Raw genomic sequence first — 14,241 nt, forward strand, 5'->3', positions numbered from 1 at the left:
CTCACACCACTGGTGCCGGGCCACATCCCCAAAGGTTGCAATTTTTAAAGTCCACCTTCCTGGAAGGGGTCAGCCTCCCTTCTTTCAGTAAGTGGCTCTCAGACACGCGCAAGTGTGAGCAGTACAGACCTACCGAGTCAGTGTGGGGAAATGGGACGGACCGGGTGCGTGTTGGAGTCCCTCTAGGTGACTGTGATGCGATTTGGAGGTAAAGGTAATTCGTAATAGTGAGTGTCCCTATTTGGTGTTTGTCAAAATTAAAAGGCGCGGGGTGAGAGGCTGGCAGTGGACAACTGGAAGGAATTGATTGCATACTGTACTGAACAGAAATGCATTCTATCCCGCCTCCAGAAAAGCCCCGATTATTTGGGGGAATTAAAATATCAATATTTGTGTTTCGTACCCACTCCCTCTAACCCCCGGGGTTTGAGCCGCTGAAATGCAAAACTCACTAGCTTTGCCACTAAGCTGCATTCCTTTGTATTTTACATTTTGACACAGGGTCTTGTTAAATTGCCGAGGTTGGCCTCCAGTTTGGACTCCTCCTGGCTCAGGCTTCCTAGTTGCTGGGATTAGAGGCAAGTGCCCAAGAGCCCAGCGTGTTTGTGTTTTTAAATATAGTTTTTAAAACAAGTTTTCGGATTTTCCTGGATATTATCCTTGACCAGACTTGCAGTTTGCAGTTATTTTAGGTTTTGTGGTGCTTAAAGAGAACTGTAGGATTCAACTTGCCAACAGGTTTATACAATCAAAGAGTAGGTTTGCCAATATTAAAAGTTCTCTTTTTCTCTTCTTTCAACTACTGACAAATGTGACATGTTCAGTTTAATGTTGGTTCTAAGAGTGAAGCATGAAGTTTAATATTTACACCATTATCCTTTTAAAAGTCCCTAAATTCTTGACAGCTATGCCAATCAGATCGTACACTGTTTTATTATATACATTTTTCCTTCATGGCTTTGTTTTCATTTTTAGTTTTCTTGCAGTATTTTCACAATAAATAAAAAGTAGGTATGTCAGTTTTGGGGCTTAATCTGGTTTATATTTAACCTTGTGAACTTGCTGTGATGGTTTACACTTGATAACAGCTTGTGGTGAAACCAGGCCACAATGACTGTGTAGAGGATTTTTATTAGGGCAAATGAGGCATATCCAAATTTTCATATTTTTGAATTGAAATTGTGGGTGAAATGTTATTTAAGCATAAAACCCATGCTTGGTGAAGTAGTGGGGAAATAGAATCAGATACTGTTGGTGAGAGTACAAATCAGTAGGTAATCCAAAACTCTATCACTTGCATTTGAGGAACTCAATGTACTCTATGACCACAATCAATTAGATTGATTGAATGGTAGTTCTGGGTCCACAGTGTCACTTGGTTGTAAACTCCTTACCAAACAATCTTGCTGATATATACATTAAATTATAGTGTAGTGACCAAGAAGATCCTATACTGGAATCTTCACTATCTTAGCTGTGTGATTTGGGCAAGTGATGTTAGCATCTCAGAGCATATCCTCATTTGTAAAATGAAGATAATGGAACTTACATCATCAGTTGTAATGATAGAACATTTATGAGAATCACAGTGCCTGGCTCCTATTGGTTGCCAAATAAATGTTATTTTTCAGTATTATTTGTAATATTGCAAAGTATTTTTACATTTCCTAAAAGAAAAATTCTGAAAAGTATATGCTGTGGACTGAATTGTGTCCCCCAAATTTTTTAATTGAAGCCCAACCACTAATGTTACTGTATTTGGAGCCAGGGCCTAAAAGGGGATAATAAAAGTTAAATGAAGCTATACAGGTGGAGCCCTAATGGGTTATGACTGGTGCCTTATAAGAAGATAGAGCTTCTCCTTCAAAAAGAGGATAAAGGGGCAAGCTGAGCAGAGCGCCTTCACCAGGAATTGAATTCCCTGGCCACCTAATCTTGGACTTCCTAGTCTTCACAGCTGTAAGAAAACAAATTTCTATTGTTTAAGCCACCTAGTCTTTGGTATTTTATTATGGAAGCCCAAGATGACTAAGACAGTAGGTATTTGTATTTTCTAGAAGCAAACCAAAACTTTTAATGTAAACTATTCAAAATAAACTGGTTGCAGTTCATAATCTCTGCAAATCAGTCAGTGGGCCATGCCAGAAAAGGTAAATTGATAGTGTAAGATTCGGGTGGTTCTAGAAAACATTGTAGAGAAACAGTTACTCCTTTATTAAACTTGAAATTCTGAGAACCTCGGATGCCTTTCAGATTTTTTATCCTCAGGCCTGTTGATATAATTGTTTTTACACTAACTACCTCTGTTCAGCTGCTGGCTTGGAATTCTCATCAATTCAATGTTCCATATAGATGGCAAATAATAAGAGTGCTTCCCTGAGTAAGTACAAAGTTGGGGACAGGAGCTATGTTTGGGACTTTAAGATGATGTTTGCTCCTAGAGTTTGATCTCAGGGGACAGAGAGAAAAATACCAAGGTGGCATCCTACTAAAAAAAAATTTTATTTTTGTGAATATTGTAGCAGTCATGTTGAGTTGCAGAAAACAATTCATAAAATTCACTCTGGCTAATTTAAGAATACAGGTATTAAATATTTTGCAGACTTAGAGGAAGACTAGAAACAGGTAGAACTCGGAAAAATTCCCTGTCACAAGCAAGAGCAGTCACCAAGGGAGCTGTTGTCTGTGAATAAAAAGCTGCCTGCCAAATCAGAAAATTTTGCTACAGCCTCTGATTCCAGAAATATACCTGATGTGTAATATTTTAATCTTTTTTAAAAAAAAATCTGCCTATAAGGTCCTTGCTTAGCATCTGGATAGCCATCTTAAGTGACAGCCATCATTTTAAGGAAAAAGTTTCACTTTCCCACCCAAGGGCCTGAGAAAAGCTCACCACCCTCATACCAACCCAACCCTTAACTGCTTTAATTAGGACCCACCTACTCTGATTCCTGAGTCTACCCTATAAAAATCCCAGAATTCAAGCCTGTTTTGCCTCTCTCTCCTATAGAGAGATAGCCTTTGTTTGTCAGCTCCAACAAATAAACTCTTGTATGTATCTCTGCATGGTTTCCATCTTTCATTTCTTGTTCACTTGTCTCTTGTTCCTCGCTCTCCCTTCACTGCCTCCCTGTCCTACAAAGTGAGTTCAGGAGGTCAGGAAATTTTTTTCTTTGTTCAATGTTGTATACTCAACACTGAGAACAGATCTTGATATTGATAGGAGCAACACACAAATCAGATAACACTCACCCAATAAAACCAGTAGGGCCAAAGTTGGGTAAGCCTTGAACTAAATGGAAGGAAAAAATATTAGTTATGAGATTTTTCTATCTCATTGTTTATAAGGTCAATTGGTAGGCACTGTTTGCATCCTACAAGGTAAGGAGAAGTAGAGAAAGAGTACATATGATAAGAGATAAGTCATAAGAATTTAGATTTTTAGTGTCAGAAGTTCCAGAAAGTGAGATTAGAGAAAGTGGTTGGATGAAAGTTATTAACAAGAAAAAAGTTTTAGAACTAAAAGGAGACATGAGTCTGCAGATGTAGAAAACCTACTGAGTACTGAGCAGGAAAAAGAAAAATAAACATGTGTATGCATACACACACACACACACATATATACATATTTATGCACAAGGGAAAAAACAAAGGAACTTTTAGACTTGATAATATCCTGGAAATATTGGAAGAACCTATTCTAACAATGGTGTGGAAAGAGACTTGAGACAAAAGTAAAAAGGCGATTTGAGGACTGAAGTTGTAGCTCACTGAAGCATTTGCCTAGCATGTGTGAGGCACTATATTTGATCCTCAGCACCACATAAAAATAAATAAATAAATAAAATAAAGTTATATTAAAAAGATTTTAAAAATGGCAATTTGAAATCTAGTGGGGTTGGTTGTGTGACAAAAACAACCAAATAAAATATAATCGTAGAATACCATTTGCCTGGGCAGTGAATAATGTTTACATAGACGAAATATAAACATTGTTTACTGATTTTCAAATTTACAGTCCACCTGTAGACAAAGAATCACTTAACTATGGTTACAGAACAGGTTGTAAATGTTAAGTATGTTAACATAAAAGAGAACAAAAGAAAGAAAGGTTATGGAATAAAAAAAATCTTAACTGACACAGTGAAGAGATACTGCTTATAGTTGAAATCAGAAATATGTGTTTAAGTATCAAATATAATCAAAATTTGTTCAAAATCACAAATATAATCAGTGAGAAAAATAGTGACATAATTTATTAGGTATTGCATGTAGGTAGGGAAATTTTGGGGTGATCTAATGTAATTAAAACCTTATAATGACAAGAACTGGGTATGCAAGATCTAACATTGACTAATTGAGAAATAGTATTATAAGCATATTTTGAAAGATAGGAGGGAACTAAAACCAGTGAGATGTGATTGTTTCTTGAAAACAATTCCAAGGGTATAAATAAGATTGGTTGGGGACCTGCTGCTTTTTGCATTGAGCTCACTTGAATTTGTTCATTCATATAAAAATGTGTATATCAGGCACATATAAATATTTCAAATGGACTTTGCTGAATATTTGGAGATACAGGATATTTCTATCATAACAATGCCAAATTTCAAGTTGAATATTAGATAACTTTATTTTTAAAATTGTTTATTAGGCAATTGATGCCAACTGGTTGCTATCCTTTGTTCTCATTATTCCTCTTCCATTTTTATTCTCTAACACAAAGTTTGCAGTCCTCTGATATGTGGATGCAAACACACAAAAACAAAGTCTTGTTTATTGGTGTGGGGAACTCACAAAGGTGCAGTAAAGGAGAAATGTGGCCTGTCCTATCTTTTTTGTACCCAGGAATGGGTGGCAGAGGTCCCAGAATTTTGCAGAGGGAATTTCTGGTTTTGGCGTTCCAGATAATGACAGTACAGGAGCAACAATGAGGAGCACATTAAGCAGATTACTTGAAAGCAGGAATAATAAAACAAAAATCTCTTTTTCACATAGTGGTTTTCAACCAGGACTGAATATTAGAATCACCAGGAAGCTTTTTAAAAAAGCATCAATGCATGAGTGCATGAGGTGCACTCATATATTATTGGGATGGCAAATTAATGCAGCCACTCTGGAAAGCAGTATGGAGATTCTTCAAAAAACTAGGAATGGAACCACCATTTGACCAAGTTATCCCACTCCTTGGTATATACCCAAAGGAGTTAAAATCACCATATTGCAATGATGCAGCCACATCAATGTTTTTATAGGAGCACATTTCACAAGAACTAAGCTATGCAACCAACCTAGATGCCCATCAACAGATGAATAGGTAAAGAAATTGTGATGTACATATACAATGGAATATTGCTAGGCTAAAAAAAAAGAATGAAATTATGACATTCACTGGTAAATGGATACATCTAAAAATTATCATGCTAAGTGAAATAAGCCAATCCCAAAAACCAAAGGTTGAATGTTCTCTCTGATATGTGGATGCTAACACACAATGAGGGCGGAGGGGAAAATAGTTCAGTGGATTAGATAAAGGGGAGTGAAGGGAAAGGAGGAGAGATGGGAATGGGAAAGACAGTAGAATGAATCTGACAACTTTCCTGTGTGCATGTAAGAATACACCACAGTGAATTTCACCATCATGTACATCCACAAGACTGGGATCCTAATTAGAATAAGATATATCTCAAGTTTACATAAATACATAGCAAAATAGATTCTATTGTCATGTATAACTAAAAAGACCAACTATTAAAAATTTTTTGAAAGTCAACATAATCAACATGAAAAAAAAAACATAAATGCTAGGCTGAGGAGTAGCACAATAGTAGGGAGCACTTGTCTAGCAACCTCCTCCTCTCCCGACTCCCACCACTACCAAATAGATTAAGAAGTCTCTAAGGGAAGGACCTCAGGCCCATGATTCAAATCATAAGGATGTGAAGGCAATCTAGCTGTGACTTTTGTCACCCCATTGATCTCCAGGGTTGATTTGGCTGATCTGGCTGGCTAGCCGGGTGTCTCCTTTCTTGCTCACTGCTCTACGTAAATCCCTCCTGAAGCTGCGGGCTGGGTCAAAGAGGATGACCTTCCTGGATAGATGAGGACTGTTCTTTGATCATGGGTGTACAAATAGCTATGCTCCCCTGCTAGAACCTCCAAACAAGCTCTCAAATCATTAATATGCAATCTACATGCAATTTCTGCACAATTGATTGAATTAGCAAAACAAATTGAAGTGTCAAAACACTTTGTCAAACATTTTCCTTCTGACAATTGTAATATTGTTTAAAAACTGAGAAAAAAACTACAATCACTTCTTTAGTGTTATAATACATAGTAATGGCATAAACATAAAATATATAGCTTTTATTTCATTAATAAAGTTAATTCAATAGTCAAAAGTCTCCCTGCACACCCATACCCTAATTTGTGTTCTTATCTCACCTGTTGGTATTCTTGAGTTTTTCTACCTTTCCAACATGTTCTCCAAACGTGCCAAGCAAATTCTCTTCCTTGGGGTTTATGTACTACCTGCTTCCCCTACTTGGAGTACCCACTATATAAATGGGTCACCTTTAGAATGAGGCTGACCTTGATCACCTGTTGAAAAGTTTTGACTGCACTCTGTTTTGAAATGTTACTTCCAATCTAACTTACTTTGCCCAATTTTATCATAAGCACTTAGCACCTTCTAACATATAACTTGCTTATTTTTATTAGTTTGTTCACGCCCGCTAGAATACAAACCAATAAGATGGGTTTTTTTTACATTTTGTTCACTAGGGAAGCTAATGTATCTAAAACTACTGAACACTCAAATAGATATTTGCTGAACTACAGTGGCCTTTTCATTAACATTTAGCTCATTATAAAAGAGATGTGTTTAGCCATGTTATATAATATGTGTTTGGAACGTGCTAGCATTACATTGTTATATAAAATCTTTGTGGAGTTCTAAATCTCCCCAGGCAAATTTGTCTCCTAGTGAAGCTGCTGGGCATCTGGAACAGCCAGCAGAAGACTGAGGCTTTGATTTTGTCTGTTAACTAGATATATAATATTTGGTAAGTTATTTCACTACTCTGAACCTTATTTATATAATCTATAAAGGAAAGGATAAATGAATTCTAAATTCTTTTCCTCTTCTATTATGCAGTATTTTATTACCAACTGTGAGCTTGAAATAAAATGAAGTGTTAATTTTATATTTTCTTAGGAAAGTTAAACATACATATCTTCATATTCCAAGTTGAATTAGGTATAGTGATTAAGAGTTACCTCTTTGGCATCAGATTGTATTTATTTTAAGACATTCTTAGCTACTTATTACCAAAGTATCAACAAGTTATTCAACATCTCTTAGCCTCAGATGTTTCATCTGTAAAATGAATGCAATAATGCCATCAATTTCAGTAAGCATTATTATATTTATTGTGAAATTGAATTACATAATCCGTGTAAAAACATTTAGTACAGTTCATGGTCCATGATAAGGGCTTAATAATTTTTTACTATCAGCTTTTTTTTAAAAGAGAGAGAGAGAAAATGTTTAATATTTATTTTTTAGTTTTCGGCGGACACAACATCTTTGTTTGTATGTGGTGCTGAGGATTGAACCCGGGCCGCACGCATGCCAGGCGAGCACGCTACTGCTTGAGCCACATCCCCAGCCCTACTATCAGCTTTTTATGAAATACTAATCATAGCATCACTTTCTGTTGCATGGGTTGTAGAAATAAGTAAAGACATTGGACTTATTGAGAAAAACAAAAGCTATTTATTTGGACCTATTTGCAAGGGAGTCAGCTCTTGCAAATTGCGTTTTGACAGATACTCAAAGGCAAACAAAGAGTGGGAAAGGTTCAGGTGTTCTGTAAGTGGAGGTTATTGGTATGGGGAAGTTGTTGACAAGCTCATTAGAAGCAGGATTGGTTAATGGGTTATATAGTTGGTTACTGGTTTTCTCTAGTTGGATCTAAGTTGGAAGTGGGAACAAAAATTAGGGGAACTGTCAGTTTCTAATCAAGTCCTTCTGTAACAATAAGTTACAGAAGTTACTGTTTAGTTTCTCATTACAGAAGTTATTGTTATGATTCCTGGATTGTCACTAGAGATAGTAATCTTACTTTCTGCAAGTCTGACATGTATCAGGCTGGCTTTCTAGGCTGCTTATTGTAGGGGAGAGGTTTGGTTTCCTGATGGGTTGTTGTAGGTTGTTGGTCAGAGTTCTTATTTTATATATGGTCTGGCTATTGTCCATTGGCATATTCAGCCTTTTATGTTCATAAGAATATAGTAACATTTTAATGTCTTTCATATAATTAGCCTTTTTAATATTTCAGAAAAATATTAGTGTGGGAAATATTTAATCAATTAGATTTATTAATTTATATGGATATATTCCTATTAGATTTTATTCCAATTAAGGGCTAATTTAGTGCCACAATGAGATTCTATTTGAATAATGATATGATAGTAACTGTGCCTTTATTGAGATTATTGACTAGAGAAATGGATGATTTTAGTTCTTTGTCTTGATGGAGCAAAGTTTATTTGATTTAAATATTGCTACTTGGTTGGTGCTTTATAAGCATATCCAATCTGCATCTTGCAAAGCACATTACCTTCCCTTAATCCATTTATCTGTAAAACAAGACTTAGAATAAATACAATTTTAGATATCTTTTCTACTTAACCATCCTTTGTACTGGTATCTGCCCATTAAACCAGGAAAAAATGTTAAGATGTATGGCAAAGTAATTTTGGAAAGGGATGCATTTGCAACATTTCAGTGCAGAAAATTCAGAATTTAAATTTATACCACTAATGAATATTATTTTATGAGAGCACTGATTTTTTTTCCTGTATTGTGTTATTTTGTTTTTAACTTTATTCTGTTTTAGTTTAACTAATCTCCCAAATCAACAAAAAGGATTTTATGACATAGCAATTCTTTTGTACATGAATTATACATATTAATTGTTAAATTGCTTCCAGTCTTGGAGTTCAGAGGTGACTTAACAAATAAGTGACTTTTTGAACAGCCACTGCTATTCTGCATTTATTTCCTATATCAAAAGAAAGCACTGCAATATCAAATGCACCAGAGTTAAGGTTATTTGGAAAGAGTCTTGAATTTCCAGCACTGCAATTTATTCTTGATATGTTTACATGATTTAAAAAAAATCGTTTACTTGACATTTTAAGACATTTCAAATTGTAGAACTATTTTATAATAAGATAACTTACATTTAGGTAATAGTGGTATTACCAAATATTTAAATGACTAGAATAGCTATATACTCTTTCTTGTTCTCCATCCAAAAACAGATATTTATAAATCCCACAAGTGATACCTTTAATCATAACTGTGAATAGTTATTTCTTAAATTTTGTTTTAGAATATGTACCAGTCATGACATAATTAAAGTAATTCTTTGTTTGATAATCTAATTGCCTGTTACATTCTGTTTCTAGAATGTTTAATAAGGGAATCCTTTTGTGGGATTGCCAAGGAATGCTTATTTTATGCATTTTTATGCTAATTTATGCACCACAGTAGAAATCAATGAAAACTTATGTTAAATATTTTAGAAATTTAGTGTGACATCCAAAGCTTAAAATTAGTTTGAAATGAATTTCCAGAAAAGCATGAAAAACCCATCTAGCCTTTCATGTACAATTTCAGAGGGGAAGAATTAACCTTCTTTCCTGTTTAAAAATCCTTTGTATTCAAGAGTTAATTTCCACAGTTAATAATATGACATAACAAAGACTTAAATAAAACTAATGAAAGAAAAGAAATTTAAGCTCTATCCACTGTTTTTTTCCCATTATCTTATGTGTATTGTATATATTTTGCTTGCAGTAGGTTTGTTTGGCTATTTTATAAATCTGTTAGCTCTTATTTAAAATACTGCTTTGTTCTTTCATTATGATTTATAATCTTTTCTTCCTTATAAATATTTATTTCAAAGCACCTTTACAACTAGATTGTATCAGTTTTTCTTGTCTTTGGTAACAAATTCTCCTATTTGTTGGTTCTGCTCATCCTTTCTCACAGCGATTCACATCCTCAAACAGATTGTAATCTCTGGCTATAAATTCATGTCCAGTGGGAGGTTGACTTTGGTGTGTGGGCTGTATAGAATCTTAACCATAGGGCAATTTCACATTGGCCTTACTTAGACTGAGTGGGTTTTGCCTTATCTGGACCAGCTCTAATAGAAATGTTAGTTCAGGATCATTTGTGCCAGCCAACAGGGGAATTTGGATTCCACACAAGAACCCACAGGTAAAGGGGCTGGCTTCCTGTGGGTGTTTTATTTTTTTCCCCATTTAAGAATCTAGACAGAGGATGAGCTTTCTGGCAGTTTCCTAGGCAGAGCCAATCCTTAACTATTTCCTTTTATAGAATAGTTACCCCCATGACTTCTGCTTGTATGCAGGGAACTTACAGTTAGGACTTTTGGCCAGGATACTCCTTGCAGGTGTTTATCAAGCATCTCAACTTATAATTTATCATTGAAATCAGGGCACTTTGGAAATTGAAAGTGCACATTAGTATTAATTACTTTGAAATAGTAGGCACAAAGCAAACCTGTCCTGGGTAAACAAGCCCATGTATGGTCACCTTAAGCTATTTTAACTTCTGTTTCTGCTCACTAATCACAGCCCCACTTTTTCCATTCCTTACGTTTTCCATTCCTTTTTTATTTCTACAGTCTGGAAACTTTCCTGTCAATTTCTAACTTGACACTGTATCCAAATTATACATTGTTATGTTTGATTTATGTGTTTGTGTTGGTAAGAAGGGATCCTTCTAATACCAGCTTGTGCTGATATATAAATCCAAATTTATGAATTTAATATATAAAAATCTTTATAATCTTTTTCATTGTGAATTCTAGTTGGGCTTATTAATTACTTTCCTTTTTATAATTACATTTACTTGTATCATGGATACAAAGATGGTAAACAGAGATTATTTTTCTTTTTTTTAATCATCTTGAAATAGTTGAATAAACCTTTTCTAATATGTGGTTTCTGAATGTTCATCATTTCTAGGGTAAAGTAGAATAACATTTTTTTTTTCTTTTCAAAAGAATCTAACTAGTACCTTTTCACTTAAATTCACTACTGATATGCACATTACTCAATATTTTATTATTATTTGGCATATTACAGCTAGTAAAACTATCTTGGCAGTAGCATTTACATCTAATTACTTGTTGCTCAAAGTCAGGATTCTATCCCATTAAAGTGGGACTAGCAAAAACTAAGAAGGCTTCCAGTAGGCTGAAGTACTCAGAAAACTAACTGGAAGTGACATTGACATTTGGAACAAAGTAGGCCTATTTTTAAATCTGAATTAAGTCAAAGTGGGCACTAGAGTTTTGGCTTGTAATAAAAGCCCAGTTACCAGAATTGGGTCACAAGATGGACAAGCTGAACAAATCAGACAGAGTCTATGCATGTGCTGAATTTAGACATACATGGCAGAGCCACAAATTCAGTGATTCTAAGTGGGTTATAAGCTTTCACACAAGGAGTTATAACCTATTGGGGCTGATTCCTTGTCCTAACACCTACTCTTCAGTTCCCTATTTGTGCTTATTTCTTTTGGATATAGATCCTTTCCTTGCAACATGGTCCTCTGGTTATCTCTTTGGATGCTGCGGGCCCAGGCAGGGCACTCAGGACTGCCAAGGGGAGACTTGGTGAAATTATAGAACTTGGCAATAAACCTCCATTATTGTAACTGACTTTCTGTAAACAGTTCTAGTGACTGCCTTCCTTCCTGGGCTTCAAATTTTCCCTACTAGCTATGATCCAGTTTCTTCCTATTTTATATTTCCATCTGGGTTACTCCTGTGGTCAATGCATCCTGGTTGGCTTTATTCAACTAAGCTTTTTATTTTGTTTTGTTGTTGTTGAATGTTTTTTTTTGTTGTTGTTGTTGTTGTTTGTTTGTTTTTACTGTGGATTGAACTCCAGGGTGCTCTACCACAGAACTATATCCTCAGTCCTTTTATTTTTTAATTTGAAACAGAGTCTCACTAAGTTGCTGAGGATCTTGCCCTGGCTGCCCTCAAATTTGGAATCCTGTCTTCCTGCCTTAGCCTCCCTAGCTGCTGGGATTATAGGCATATACCACTGCATCCAACTTTACTTTCTTAAATTGAAAGCTGATCTATAAAGTCTGTAATTCCTTTATGTGTTAAATTTCTTGGCTTCATCTTTGGAGCCAAATCTGGAGAAAATGATTTAAAACTTTATTTATCTTATTGACAGAAGAAAATATCATGTTCTTTTGTCCTCAGTAGTCTTTGGTTAGTTGAAAAAGTATACTTATTTAAATCCTATATGTTTAAATCACACCTTCTAGAAAATATAATGGATGCCATTGTTCACATCCCTGTCTGACTCCCTAGTCTACCTGCACAAGTTAGGGTACCTTGACAATGTCAGTTCATGCACTTGTGAACAGGTATTCTCTATTTTATCTCAGTACCTGCCTGTTGTCTTATTCAATCTAAATCCAGTTGTAGAAGTTGGAATCACCTAGAATCTAACACTTAAGTCAGCATAGCATACAAGGTATGGAGTTTATTTTAATAGCTGATTATCCCTTCAGAAAACCTCCAAGTGACCCCCAAATTCTAATATTTACATTAGTACACCAAGCTAATTCTTGTCTTGAACTTTTGCACTAGTCATTGTCTTTTTTGTAATGTCCTCCCTTTTATGGCTGAGTAGAATTATATGAACTACCATAACCTACTTACCAGTCAGCAGACATTGAGTTGTTTCCAGTTTGGGACTATCATGAATATAAATTAAAAAAATAAAACTGCTCTAGACATTTTCATGCAGGTCTTTCTATAGATATATTTTCATTTCATTTGGGAAAATACCTAGGAGTATAAAGGCAAGCGTAAGCTTACTTTTTATTATGGTTTGGATGTGAGGTGTCTCCTAAAAGCTAATGTGTGAGACAATGCAAGGTTGAGAGGAGAAGTGATTAGGTTATGAGCACCTAGTCAGTGAATTATGGGATTAATTGAGTATTAATTGAAGGCAGGTGGGGCATGACTGGAGAAGGTAGGGCACTGGGGGCGTAGCTTTGGAGAATATATTTGTATCTGGCAAGTGAAAATCTCTCTCTCTGCTTCCTGATGGTCATGTGCACCACTTTCCTCTACCACATTCTTCCACCATGTTGTTCTGCCTCACCTTGAACCCCAAGGAATGGAGTCTGCTGTGTATAGATTGAGAACTTTGAAACCATGAGCCCCCAAGTAAACTTTTCCTCCTCTTCGGGTTCTCATCAAGCCCTTTAGTCACAGCCATGAAAAAACTGACTAAAACACCTTTATAAGAAACTTATCAACTCTTTTACAAAGTGGCTGTATCATTTTGTATTCCAGCTAGAAATGCATGTGTGCTTTGGTTGCTCAGTATCTTCACCAACACTTGGTGGTTATTAGCTTTTTAAATTTTCTCCTTCTTTGTTTGTTTGTTTGTTTTGGTACCTAGGATTGAACCCAAAGGTGCTTAACCACTGAGCAACATTACCAGCCCTTTTTTATGTTTTATTTCAAGATAGGGTCTCACTAAGTTGCTTAGGGCCTTGCTAATTTGCTGAAGCTGCCTTTGAACTCACAATCCTCCTGCCTAAGCCTACGGAGCCACTAGTATTACAGGTGTGTGCCACAACCCACAGCTGTCTTTGTAGTTTTAAACCTCTGATGATATATGTAGTGTCTTCTTATGGTGACTTTATTAGCTTTTCATGAGCAGTTAACACTGTTGAGCATCTTTTGTTCATTTACAATTTGTATATCTTCTTTAGTGAACAAAATGTATTATTTTATTATTTTCTTGTTAAGTTGCTTAAGTTTTTTGATTTTTTTTTGTTTGTTTTTTACTTTTAGATTCTAGAACAAATTCTGTATCAGAAAGCAATCCTCTATTATATAAGGGTCCATTGAACTAATTCCACTTAGTATTCACTGGTGCAATAGAGTATAATAGTTTGTAAACCATAATACTAACTCTTTTTGTTGTTGTTGAAGATACAACATATATAAACTTTTATGCACCATACAACATAGCAGCAACAGAAGAGGCAGAAACTTATAGAAAAATAAGGACAATTTGATGAAAATAAGACTTTGAAAGATTCTTGCCAGGCATGGTAGCACATACCTAGAATCCCAGTGGCTCAGGAAGCTG

This window comes from Marmota flaviventris, chromosome 15 (genome assembly GCF_047511675.1).
Source record: "Marmota flaviventris isolate mMarFla1 chromosome 15, mMarFla1.hap1, whole genome shotgun sequence".
In the NCBI taxonomy this organism is placed as follows: Eukaryota; Metazoa; Chordata; class Mammalia; order Rodentia; family Sciuridae; genus Marmota; species Marmota flaviventris.